We start from the raw sequence: 5,642 nt of genomic DNA, 5'->3' as shown, positions 1-5,642 counted from the left end.
TGTAATTGTTACATTAAAATATATGTTTGTCAAAATACCTTCATTAGAACGAGAATTGTATTCCGTAACCTAAAGAGCGTTTATTAGCACATCTTGGATTTTCTCATCCCAGTATAGCTTCTGTATGAGCTGCCAAATTGATTACGACATCAAGTATCAACATTTCATTCAGGAAAAAACTTCCATCCATTATTTCTTTTTCAAGTTTTTCCCCCTCGTGTTCACTCATACACATACACACAACATCCTACACAACAATACATGTATGTTTCTTTGGGAGTATGTTTTATTCGTGCCATTCATGGAAATGGTTTATTATACTGCGCTCTATCACGCTCAAAATTAATAAATGATGCGTTAACTCAGTCTTTCTTTACACAATAAAAATGCATGAAGTAATTGAATAAATTGATGAATATGGTATATGCTACTTCAACCATGAACACAACACTTGGTAGCTGAAGAAAAACATAATGATAAGAAAATTGAGAAGGCTCTAACTTGTTTCGATCATCTAAACACTGATTATATTCAAAATTTATAAAATGGCCGTCATACGTACGGTATAGTTTTTTTCAATTATTTGTAACTATCACATTACATTTGTATTTTACAGGAAAACAAATCATTATACAAAAATAAAACACTTTGTAAGCATGTCGACCTCTCTCGGTGACAGCTAACTGATTTCAGAAATGAAACCTTGTTCAATGTAATTTTCATATTGCGATTTAATTTTGAGCGCGTGAATACTACTATTATATGAATTTATAAACCAAAACATTCTATACATGTTCCTCAATCATATTCCTTAACATTTTAACTTGACTTACACCACCAAAAATATTTTCACTCAATTGGAAACGTGTCGATTGCCATGATTACATTGCTAGAAAAAGAATCATCCGTGTACTTCAATTCAAAACAGTATACATTTATTATTTGGTTTATATGACACCTAATATTATATTCTTTTTCATATGAAGTTTGTGATTTTCGATGAAAAATATGCTCATGCAGTGCAAGCTCGGTCTGTTGATTATTGGGTATATACAATACGCGCGCTGCAAGCACGAGTGGTGTCTGTAATCTGGGTGCGCGTGTGCATTTGACAAAATTGTATCAGTGGATCCAAAATTGCACGATGAATGGATCTATAATTGCACGGTTGATGACGTCGTTGTAAAATGGGCTGAATGACTGATATCGACCAATCAATCAAATGACAAGGATCTATCTCGGTGTCATATAAAACACAATTACATCTAAAATATATTTGACAAGTAGTATCCATTTTTTAGCTTGATTTTTGTTTAAAGATAGGTTATAAATGTAATACTCCGCTGTCATGGCAAAACATTTTGTATATTTTTTATTGAAGAAATAAATACATTTTCTTTAATAGAATTGAAAATATAAAACGGTCATATCAGCGTTTATGTTATCTTTATACGAACGGTTAAAATGTTACGCCATCAGTACAACTTGAATTATATGATTGTACATAAAATGTATAATGCATATTACGGGCATTACGTATGCTTATATCTTTATACCCTAACTCTAACCCTAAGATATGGATATAAACATATTAAACATATAATAGTCCGATGTGGAACATATAGCAGTTGACTTCACCGAACGAGTTCCTGTGTTCTCATCTTTTAATCCATTGCATAGCCTGGTACAATAAAATCGCTTGCATTCACACAGGCTTCAGCTTTACTCTCATCATGCTAATCGCTCAATCGATATGGGAAGCGAGGTAGAAGTCAAAATCAAGAGAGTCATCACTCTGCAACGATAAAAAAGCAAACAACATAAATGCCATCTAGATAACCAGCAATTTAGTTTTCATTGAAAAAATGCGACAATATACATATGTGATTTTTAAAGTAACGGGAATGGAGATAGTTGTTTGGTGACATGCATTGATTTTTTTTATTTATTTATTTATTCATTTATTTATTTTTATTTTTTTTATTTATTCATTATGATTGATTGATTGATTGATTGATTGGTTGATTTATTATTTATTATTATTATTATTAGTATTTATTTATTTATTCATTTATTTATTTATTTATATATATTTTTTTTTTTTTTTTTTTTTTTTTTTTTTTGGGGGGGGGGGGAGTTGTGCTCAACCCAGGTGAGGTGAATGGGTACCTGGCAGGAATTTATTCCTTGAAATGCCGAGCGCGTGAAAGCTGCTTGAGCTACAGCCGTGGTAATAATATCAAAGTCCTTTGGAAGCCCATAGAGACGTTATTCATAATGTGTTATGCGCTATACAAGAACTCACTATTATTATTATTAATATAATTATTTTAATCTATAAGATGATTATTCAATAAGATAATTTTTTTTCGTTTGAAAAAAAATGTGGACGAGCGAAATATACAATATTGGGGGGAAAATAGGTTAGATAATGCTTCCTCCTGTTTCTGTTTCGATTTTCACGTTTTGTTTTGATGAAACGATGACAGGGAAAAATCTGAACAAAATGAAACACTTTTCCGTTTTGGCTTTTGATTCTTCAATTCTTCCTGTATTTTGGTGTAAGACCATAGGTTGCAGGCATAGACACTTGGTTTATTGCTTAGTGCATAATACAGAGTCTGAAGCAGTTAGACTATATTTTATATGTTCTGTGTTTGGCTCTACTCTCATTTCACGCAGACAGGAGATATTGGGGTCTGTGCTTGCAGACTATGCATTGAACGCCATTTCTGGAGTTAGTTCTTACTTCTATCATGTTTTTTTTTAATTGGAATCGATTATTTATACATTACAACTTTCCCCATTTTCTTGACCCCCACGGTAAAAGAATGCCTATCGCTTTTCCATTTCGCTCTGTTTTACGCATTTACAATGTAAAAAAAGTGCTTGGACTTCATTTTTTTTTCGGTTGTGATTACTTTTGTTTGGTTAGCTAATAAAAATGCGAAAGGTAGGAGTTCGTGCAGTCCATGCTCCCCCCCCCCCCCCGGAAAAAAAGACGGAGCGATGAATTATCTATGATTTGCTATAACGCAATCAAAATGGTGATAAACGCCATAATTCTTGTCATGATTAAAAACATTTAATTGTTGTGCCATTCATCAGGTGTAAGTAATGTTCTGAGTAATATACACATGAGTAAAAAAAAAAAAGAGAAAGAAAGAAAGGATTTCGAAAAGTATTTTTGAAGATTGGGTCAGCATTTCAAGAGGAAAACAACATCACTTTGTCCGAAAGTACAATATCTGTTGATTCTCACTGGAAATGACATTATATTAAAAATAAATCAACGAGTGGTAATGTTTCCTTTGTTTCAAGTAATGTTGCATTTCCATTATTATAACTCAACGAATGTTTATTCACCGATGGCCTGTTGTATTTCTTGCCTATAATGTATATTTTCTATACGATCATGTTTATACCATGTTTATATATGGTATACAATTTGTTTTTGTTTGATGGAAGTGAAATAAATAAATTTGAATTTGAATTTGAATTTGAAATGACACGATGTATCAATTAACGTTTCTTATTGGGCATCGTAGGCCGCCACGGGCTATAATGTGTGTGTGCGTTTATATTGTTTAATGTCATCTTATGAATTTACATGCTTGGCATCGTAGATGGTGAAATAAAAGCCACCGTGAGACAACGATCGTTATAACAAACTCAAACAGAAAATACAATAAGTATAGCATCACCAATCAAGCATCCTTAAGTTTGCTGTTCGTTACAACATAATTATGCAATTTGCAAGTCATAATTGTGATCGAGTTATGACTTCGATTTTCCTCCTTCATAGCGTACCTACGTTTTACTTGTATAGGATCGGTTAAAGGTTAACTTGCGTAAAGGGAATATTTACATAAGGGGCTTTGGACTGACTACGATAAGATATGATTATATTGATTTAATTATATTTAATTATATTGATTATATTGATTTAAATTTGACATGCATGTTAATTTATATTTGAAGCACTTATTGAATATGTATATTATTTATTCAATGTTGAATTTTGTTCATGCTTTTATTTGAATTGAATTGATTTATCATGTAATTATTTGTATTATGTTGAAGAATGAAAATAAATTGAATTGAATTGAATTGAATTGAATATAACCAAATCTATGTATTCTGACTTTTCTCCCTTTACCTTCCTTCATCTCGCTTTCCCCCTTTGACCTTTTCTCAATTAAATATATAGCAAATTATAGGTTAAAACGCGATCACATTTTTTCCCACATTCACAGCGTTTTACTGGGTGCTTTTTGTTTTCTTCGTTAAAAATAATGCTTCATTTCCTCATTGTCGTTGGACTATGTTAAAAATTGAAGGTAAAATTGATTAACGCGTTTTGCCTGCTTTCAATTAAATTTATTTCACGTTTGCATAAGACGACAATACATACAACTACAGTGATAAAAAGGATATAATACATAAGATCACACAAAATACAGAGAATACAAATGTATAGAAACTTTGGCATATCAAAGGCAAATCTCAAACGGTTGCAAAAAAAAACGTGTTTAAAACAGAACTTAAAAAAACCCTTTAATTCATGAATTTTTAAGAAACATTTCAAAAATTTATTAGAAATTCCATATATTTTCGTTGAAAAGAGTTGAGTGAATTATGAATCAGAGAAGAGCTACTACTAGATATTAGATTTCAAATTACTACTACATATTAGATTTCAAAATTAATTTAATCTTTCACTGTTGGATTATCTTTCGATTTATCCTGACACGTACATGCTTTTACCGTCATTAATGATAGTAGTGTGTCCATAATGTGCCATTGAAATCACATAGTGTAAAGGCAGAGCATGTGACTTACATGGGAAACATACACGTGGAGATCGTTGGATGATTTCGTGTCAAGACGCTCGAGGTAAGAAGCCACCCAACCATTCATCATCGTCCCACATTGCGAGAGCCTACATTCATGAAAGAAAGTCATGGGTGTAAAAAATCAAAATAAGATGGGGAATGTGTATCAAGCCAAGAAGATTCTACGACTGGAGTTCCAACGGGCAACACATTTATTCAAGCAGCTGTTCATTTCTAAAGAAGCAACAAAGAAAGAATGGCAATAAGGACCTTTTGATGTCCACATCCGAAGCCGCCAGTTTCAGTGAAGAAATCCGAGGGGTGAAATTTTACGAATATCCATTTGTATAAATTTTCCATCTTTCATATTAATAAACAAACTGAAATTTGAATGCATGACAAAACATCAATAACCAAGCACTATTACAACGAGATATTTGCCCAGATTATATCAATCAACCTTTGATTAGTGAAAAAAGAAAGAATTTGACCTTTATTGAACTAGATTTTAACACTTCTCCGATCGTTTGCGGCGAATGAACATTTCAAATGTGGTCGGTGGAATATTGTTGTTCATTTCTCTAAATGCCATACGAGTGCCCGCACATGCCCAGACGAGCAAATTTGAGTCATATTTCAGGACATATTGCATAGTTTATTTTCGCATGCCTCCGAATTATGTACTACACATATAACCAGACCAAGAAGCGGCGAAAAAGTAATTATCATCACAAAAGCATATTTCCTTTTTATGGATGACCTATAGCTGCGGAGTCATGCGGGAATCATTTGTCTGCACAATTGCAA

At 32.4% G+C, this 5,642-nt stretch overlaps 1 long non-coding RNA gene across 1 annotated transcript; it reads right to left on the bottom strand.

Moving 5' to 3' along the window:
- Positions 1-275: 275 nt before the first annotated feature.
- On the bottom strand, positions 276-5,433 carry LOC135154439 (uncharacterized). The gene is made up of 3 exons (XR_010293830.1): positions 5,327-5,433; positions 4,843-4,942; positions 276-1,795 (listed from the first exon to the last, which is right to left on the bottom strand). It is a non-coding gene; the product is annotated as an uncharacterized LOC135154439 (long non-coding RNA).
- Positions 5,434-5,642: the final 209 nt, after the last annotated feature.

The sequence above is a fragment of the Lytechinus pictus genome, chromosome 6, assembly GCF_037042905.1.
Source record: "Lytechinus pictus isolate F3 Inbred chromosome 6, Lp3.0, whole genome shotgun sequence".
Lineage (NCBI taxonomy): Eukaryota > Metazoa > Echinodermata > Echinoidea > Temnopleuroida > Toxopneustidae > Lytechinus > Lytechinus pictus.
The sequence above is the reverse complement of the archived record's forward strand: the minus strand, read 5'-3'. Positions and strand labels throughout refer to the sequence as shown.